Below are 8,252 nucleotides of genomic sequence, written 5' to 3'. Positions count from 1 at the left end.
AAGGAGAAGGAGAAGGAGAAGGAGAAGGAGAAGGAGAAGGAGGAGAAAGAAAAGGGAAAGGGAAAGAGGAAGGGGAAGGAAAACGGCAAGGGAAAAAGAGACAGAGAAAGAAGTACAAGGAAAAGAAAAAAAAAGGGAGAAAAGTTAAAAAGGAAGAGAAAAGAAAGGGGAGGAAAAGAAAGGAAAAGGAAAAAGAAGGGGCAAAAGAGGAAAAGGTAAAAGAAGGGGCAGAAAATGATAGAAGAAATAAAGAAAAAGAAGGGAGCAGAAAAAAGGAAAAGGAAAAAGAAAGGGCAAAAAAGACAAAGAAAGGAAAAAAAAAAGAAAAAAAAAGAAGGGTTAGGAAAAAAAAAATAAGAAAAAAAAAAACACAGTAAAGAAGGGGGATGTTAATGACCCATCACAGGTTGCTGATGGCACCTGCTGGACCTACCTGGGCCACCCTTGTCAAAAGCACTTATCCCGCATCATGGAGGCAGCAGGGATGCTCAGCCTACACCCGCCCTGGTCCCAGCAAGGGGATGATGCTGAGCACCAAAATGTCACCCCTGAGCAGAGGGGACCCTCAGGTGCTGAGGCCTGAGCAACATTTACTCTGCTGTGGGCCCATCCAGGAGCAGGCAAACAGCACCAGAGGCACATGTAACAGGCTATTTTTGTCTGAAAATGGGCTATGTTGGTTTCCATAACCACTGAATGAAATATGGCAGCATCCAAGAACTTCAGTCAAGGACAAGGCCCCCTTGGGCTTCCTCTCCCCACCCTCCCCCCAAAAAAAAGAAGAAAAAAAAAAGAATAGTTGCTGCTTGATGACAAGCTAATTTGGAAACCTGACTATAAACCTTACAACTGACTATAAGAAGGAAAAACAGAGGTGTGGGAAAAATAACAGTAGAAGTGTGCAGTTAAGCAAATGTGTAACTGAGTAGCTTTTATGGCTCCAAATCTCCATCACCATACTGCAAATACAAACGAGAAATAGGTATCATCACCAGCCTCATGCCAGCCCTCCCAAGTCTGAAAGCACTTCTGGTTCCATGAGGACTCACTTGCACGGAAGAGGCACTACACGCTCCAGCACCTAGAAAAGCATCAACCGGCAGGATCCTTGATTCAGTGACAGCCGCCACCAAGTCAACCAAGAGCCCCCAATTAATGATGGTCCACCACTGTCAGAGCTGCTGGGAGTCCTGCTACCGTTCAATTAGCAGGCCATTTTTCCAGCTGCGCTCTCCAACACGAGACCGTGCTTACGGCCGGCACAGTGCGCTGCACCTGCCAATTTCTGCCAATAACAGCTGATCCCATCTCAGATTCTCCAAGAACGTCCATTATTTCCCACTTCATCATGCTGTAAATTGGTACAACCTAATATTTGCCAGCAGGCTGCAAGTTTCAAGGAAACCAGATGGTTCCCCTCCGTTAAGTAGGTGTTACAGCTCTGCTTACCCAACTGATAGAGACAGTCTAGCTGAATTATTTGAAATAATAAGGAGGAAAGGAGAAAGACGTCAAATATGCACAATATTTTCTACATCAGAAGGTCAGGAAGTTCTTTGCTAATCAATCAAGCAGGATAAGAATATATTTTAGTTCTTTGACATAAGAAAATATAAAGAGTTATAAATAAAAATAAAAACTTTTGAACTTCCTGACTTTACAGCAGCACTCCATACAGTCAACGCAGTGCTCCAGTTCTCAATATCAAAACTCTGATTCATCTTGTAAGAATCAGATTATAAATCCTACTGGCTGGAATCCAATTTAACACTGAAACTGTTCTTTTTAAAACAACAAAACCCATTACTTTTTTGTTGTTGTTGTTCAAAGCAAAATCTGATTTAAAAGGTCAGTAAGAGAGCTAGCATCTAAATGCAGAGTGATAAAAAATAGCCTCATATAGATACAAACAAAGTCATTCTCATTACTGGTAGAAGATGAAAGGCAAAAAGAGCCCCCCTTCCTAAAAACAGGCAAGCTAATGAACTCTTGGGAATGTCAAAGTCTTCCTGAAATACTGTGAAAAAATCATTTTGGCTTGCCAAGATAACAAATGCTTTATGGCTTTGCCACTTTATTGTCATAGAGAACTCTGTTTTTAAACAGCTTTGCCCATGGATGCTGGAAAGTACTTCCCAAATAGGCTTGGAGCGCCAGAGGAAAGGTTCTGCTTATTGCTTTGTAGGACCAAGTGATGCTGTCTCTTTGCAAAGAACTTTTAGAAACCCTTTTTTAAACATAAACATGACTGCAAATTTCTTATTTTAAACTTGGGGTATGTAAACAAGCATGGCTTTCTGGTGTCTGTCATCAGATCTTCAGGCAGATCTGCTTCCAGAGGAGAAGCCTAATGGAAAGTTCTGACCCACAGTCAGTCTCAGGAATTTGACATTTCTGAAAGACTGTAACTCTTACAACAACCCCTAACACCAGAACACAGCTTTTTTGCTTGTTTCTGACCCCTCCTCTAAAAAGAGTGCATGACTGAAATTCTGGCCCTGCTAATCCCAAACTGTAAAATGCCCTTAAGACTGCAGCAGGACTGGTTTTACCCCAGATCTATTCTGTAGTAACGGGATGCCCTAGAAAGCTCGGTATATGCTGTAGAGGGATAAGGCTTGGATTTGAACACCGAGCCTGCCAAACATTCCCAGCAGCCCTGCATTCCCTGAGAATGCAAAACCTTGTGCAGCCACGCCGTGCGACAGCCGAGGGACACTGCTGGGTAAGAGATGCAGTGAAACACTGCCGTGAAACTGCTTGCAGGGTCTCGGTGACTGCTGCCTGTGGTGCTGCATGCTGAGATAAGGATGCACCAGCCCCAGCTCACAGAGGAATTCCTGCCTGTTTCTCAGGAAGGAATTCCCTGCTGCGAGGATCCATGCTGGAGACAGCCCCATCTCCTCACCTCATCCCCGGGGTGAAGGAAGAGAGCTGCGCTCACCTCCAAACAACCTTTTCCCGCAAAGGGAGCAGTAATCGAGTGTGTTCATTAAAAATCTGCTGACCCTGATGAGAGAGCCACGCGGCTCTCCCAGCCACAATAATAGGAGCTGTCAGAGCTTTGGACTCAAGCCAACCAGTCCCTGCAATATGAACTGAGGGAGAGCATTGTTTCCTTTTCTTCTTCTTCTTCTCCTTCTTTCTTCTTCTTCTTCTTCTTCTTCTCCTTCTTCTCCTCCTTCTTCTCCTTCTTGTGGCTTTTAGATAGGACTGTTTTAGATATTCCACTTGTGACTTTACCATATGGGCAGCAAAGGGACCAACATTAAGCTACCTCAGGAGTTCTCCCTGTCAAAATCGCTGTTTCATTAGTCTCTAGATAAACCTCATTTTTCTGCAGAATGCGTTATGGTGACTTTCTCTCTCTCTCTTTCTGTTGCACATGCTTACACATGCTCACACACGTGCACACACAATTGTCATCTGCACTGGCTGTCCCCAGGTGGGACTAAATCTGCCCTGCATACCCTAATGTGAGGCAAGGCACTAAACTTTCAGTGGGCAGCACTATACACCTACATACATGTTGAAGCTGGGAAAAAGAGTGAGGAAAAAGCTTCTTTTTGGCCAGCGTGCCCTTGGTAGGGCCATAATTAGCCCTAGCTTTAGTTGGAAAAACAAACTATTACTGTGGAACTTATTATTGTTATGGAACAAGGTAGAAGCACAGGAGACTGGGTCAAATTTAAACAATTAACCTTTGCTGCTCTAGTCTGCAACAGCAGCATTTCAGTCTTTTGTTGTTGTCACAACAGTACTGCACCAGCAAAAAAAAAAGGACAATGCCACCAGAATTTCTTTGGGTGATCAATAAACAAGTGCAAGGCCAAAACCACTGCTCGACTAATAGAAACCACATCTCCCCTGACAAATGCACCATCATGTTTGCTATTCCGTGGGACTGGCAAAGCTGCCCCATAGTTCAGACCTCCAAGGGACACTGTGGCACACAGCAGCCACCACAGCAGCTCGGTCTTCTCCAAGAGAGGAGACAGGCAGCAGGTTCGAAATGAAATGTTTCATTTACTCTGTAAGCCCTTTCTGCTTGTATAGAAAGAATTAGCTGAAGGGTGGTGCTCTTCAAGTACAGGTATAAGACCAGAAATACATTATTTCAGGCCATTTTTAAATGAAAAAGGTTGCAAAACCCCTCAAATCAATCCATACTTGATAAAAAGAATAAACTGGTCAGGGAAAAACATCATGCTTAAGGTTTTAGAGAGGAAGCACTTAGCAGAGCAGAAAGGAAAATTAAGACTATTAATAAAAGTTCTTCACAATGTCCCTCCGAAAGACTGAAAATATTTCCACCGAGGGACGGCTAATTTTTATACTTCACAGTTCATAAATATTGAGCAGATCACGCACGTCCCTATTTTATGCCTTGCAGAAACTTTGGCAACTTGGAGTTCCATAGCTGATTCTGTGATTAAAATAAACAGTCTGAATTTATTACTGTGCTTTTGGTTTGGAGTAGTTACTTTCAGGAAATACTAAGTTCTTATGCCCTCATTAAATTAGTTTTCGCTAGTATTATGATTTATGCTCTGAAGCACAGTGAGGTTATTAAATAAGGAAGGACACAGATATGGAAGACGCTCTGTCCCTGTGAGTTTCCTCAGAGGACTGCATCTATGGAAGCGTTTTCATCTCCAAAAAGCAGCTTTTCAGAAAGTTCAAACAGCTTTTCCACATCGTTATCCCTACTGGCAAATGCAGGGTACAGCCTTTCTTCTACTGTGGCCAAGCAGCAAAACCACCCTGTGACTCAAATGGGTGTTAGGAGAAAGTATACAACACTTCACCTAATACTTCAAATGTTCACGGGGTAAGTTAGCACAGACGATGCGCAGCACTTCCAGAAGCTTACTAATGGGATAGTAGCAGCCAAAGCTGTGCCAAGGGCTCTTCAAACAAGTCATACTGAATGCATCTATACTTTTAATCTTTTATATGATTCTTATATTCAGATGAAAAAAATGTTTAGGGAAAGCCTCCCAAGTTCTCCATGGACAATTTAAATTCATGGGGCAGAAGCCACAAAACCCTATCTCAATTATTCATTTATGCAACGTCTTCTAATGAGGAATCATTAGTGTGGCATGGTTTAAGAGAAAATATTATAGCTAAAACAAAGCATTATTTCATGGTTTTGTGTTAATCTCTGCAACAATCCAGTATTGCCTTTTCTAATTTATTGTCAGGGAAGGACAAGCAAATGCAAAACAGATTTGCTGCCAGTGGTTTATCCATCATGTAGGACAGATTTCCGAAACCCCACACTGTGACTGGGAGCAGTCATTCCACGCACCCAGGAAATACAAGAAGAGCAATACAGGCATTTTCTTGAACATCTTCACACGGAATGATAGCTGCAGAAATACTTTGCTAGGACGCATCTCATACTGCTAGTGTCCCATCCCTCTGCTCACAGCCTGAGGTGTAAGCCTTGTTCCTTTTTTCAAAGCCTGCTAAATGTGTCAGCAAAGTTCTGAAGGAAGGAGGAGAAGTCCCAAAACAGATAGCCTTCCTAGTCAGGGTCATCCATGTACATGTTTTTGTGCAGTCTGGAAAAACACAAGCCAATCATTTTTGTCCTCAACATGGTTCCTTGAGAGGCAGCGGAGTGGTACTTAGCAGTCTATTTCCCTGTCTTACAAGACCTTTCTCATTTAGCAGCAATGTCACTTCTAACACACTGAGAGGCCGAAGGAATGTAGCATATTAGAACAGCATGTGCTTGGACGAGCGTGTCATCATGATCTTGCAGAATGAAAATAAATGATGCGTGCAGCAGAAGTAAACACTAAGCCTTGGGTGGTGAACTGGGATTCTTTTTTTTCTTTCCCTTTTTTCCAAACAGTTTTAAGATGGAAAATGGTTTGCAGTGATAGAGAGCAAACACATGGCTTGGTGAATCCCAGAAAAATGTTCAGTCTGCTGCAAAGTCTTCTCAGGAGCAAAGCGCAGCTAATAACCTTATGGAAGCTGATGTCCAAAGTGCTGAGAAGAAAGAAAATAAAACTGACTGCAACGGCATTAAAATAGATGAACTCACCAAAAAGAAGTGTGCTTTCTTCATCCCTCCCCATTCCCTGAAACAATTCTAGCTATCTAGCCTTCAGCTCCAAGTACGAGGACTGTCTTACTCTGATCTGTCATCTCTGAATCTCAAATCTGCTGTGCATCTTCAATGTGCCTGAGGATTTCCTTCTCTTTTCTTCATGTCTGTCCTCTGTGGGGGCACCCTTTTTCATAATGAGATGCTCAGGATGGCACCAAAGCTCCTTTGAAACCAAGAAAAATAACCAAATACAGCTTTACTCAACATCAGAAAGAGTGGGAGAGTCCAGCCTATTTTTACTTATAAATTATTCAGAAAGCTAAATAAAAAGTGCAGTCGTGAATTCATGGGCTTGATCCTAATTCCTTTGAAGTCAGTGGCAAAACTCCAGCTGTCTTCAACGGTGGAAGGACTGGTGCCCATCTGGCACCAATTTCAGCACCAGAAGAGTCCCTGTTGGAGACTGCCAGGAGTTTACTGACAAACTGGTTTATCATCAGAAAAAATGAAATTCATCAGGACTGAAGTACTTCCCTGGATCATCCTACTTCTGACAAGATGCCCATCAAGAGATTGTTTCCTAGATGATATTTCTCAGCTAAAAATCATGGAAATAACCAAGTCTACAGTGGTTTGTGAGTTCACCCAGGTGCCTGGGCTCGAGGCTCAAGGTCCCTGAGCTGAGGAACAGCCACTGGAGATCTGAAAGGACACTTACATTTTCCTGGGGGAAGCCACTGTGTTTTTGGCCACGCTGAGTCTCCCTTGCTCTTGCTCTTGCTAATTGGAAAACCTTTGTGCCTCTGTGAGTACAGGTGCCCATGTGCACTGAGACAGAAGATACTGGTGCTGGCAGGAGAAGTGTGAGCAGCCTCGTGCTGGGTAGCAGCCAGGGCAAGAGGCTAAGATGGACTCAGGAGCACTCCCAGAAGCTTCTCAGATGTAATCCTCACACCTTGCTGATGCCCAGCAGCTGTATGAGCCTGTTACCGTTGTTGCCAGTTACAGCGAGGAAGGGAAGCGCTCTGAAGCAGCTTTGTGCTGAAATCTAGAAAACTCTTTGCTTGCAGAAACATTGAGCCAGCTGGATGTCAAAACCTTGGCACGGGCTAGGAAAAATATTGCAGTACCTGGAGAAGAGCTGTGTGGATTGCAAGTGATCTCTGAGCAATACCTGCAGAGCCTACCTGCTTTAAAGAGAGACAAGCCTCATGTTTCCAACATTTTCTGGCAACTTTCTACCTCCTTCCCTCGTGTCCCACAAGGCTCCTGGTACTACTGTTTTCTTGGATGCGCAACAATACCTAAAACATTTTGAATTACCTGAAAACTGATGGGTCAAATACCAGCAGTTAAGGCTGAGGATCACTTCAGAGTAAATGCACACATCTAGTCTACGAGTCTCAAGGTAAATGACTTCCAGACAATAGTGTGTGACCCCAGGCAATTATAAATGGGACTGTGAACCAGGCAATATTATGCTCATGTTGCTGCTTGGACCTTTGCTGCGTGCATTGTGGCATGGACCCACATCTAGACACTACATCGTGCCCTTTGGCTCATTCTCTGAGATTCATTCTTGGAAATATTGTGCTTGAAAGTACTGTATTTGTAATGTTCAGAGCTGTGAAGGAAGCACCGATGTTATAATGTCTTATTTAAGGAAAGAACTTCCTTCCAACTTAACGTAATAAAAGAAAAGGATGAAAGAAACATTAAAATAAATATAGATGCTGAAGTCCTTTCTGAATTTGATTACAAAAGTGTTCTGGTGGATGCTGAGAAAAAGACCTAAATGCACCCCACATCACGCTTTGTTATCCTCACAAAGCATGAAGTTGGATAAATCTAAGAAGCCCTTGGAATAACAGTACAAGGAGCATGTGGGAAAACCGAAGTCATTTTTCAAGCACCGCAAGGCTTTGCCTGCACTGAGCAGGCAAGGAGTCTTTGTTGAGGTGATTTACAACTTTGTGTAGAATAAGAAATCTCATGCAATTGGGGAAAATTAAGTTTTATGTGCTGCAACTGAAGATTACCTGTGGGGAATTGCACACAAATAAATGTACTGCTGTCTCTATCTCTGATAAAGCAGTGAAATGAAGAATGAAAGCAAATGCCAAGAAAATGTTTTGGTTCAATTGCTTGCAAAAGGAACCAAGGCGTACTCACTTCAGGCAGACAT

General features: G+C 43.0%; 1 protein-coding gene across 1 annotated transcript in view; it reads right to left on the bottom strand.

The window, feature by feature from the left end:
• Positions 1-8,252, bottom strand: part of SH3RF3 (SH3 domain containing ring finger 3) — a 238,048-nt gene that overhangs the window by 56,359 nt on the left and 173,437 nt on the right. The window lies entirely within an intron of this gene.

The sequence above is a fragment of the Oxyura jamaicensis genome, chromosome 1, assembly GCF_011077185.1.
Source record: "Oxyura jamaicensis isolate SHBP4307 breed ruddy duck chromosome 1, BPBGC_Ojam_1.0, whole genome shotgun sequence".
NCBI lineage: Eukaryota > Metazoa > Chordata > Aves > Anseriformes > Anatidae > Oxyura > Oxyura jamaicensis.
The sequence above is the reverse complement of the archived record's forward strand: the minus strand, read 5'-3'. Positions and strand labels throughout refer to the sequence as shown.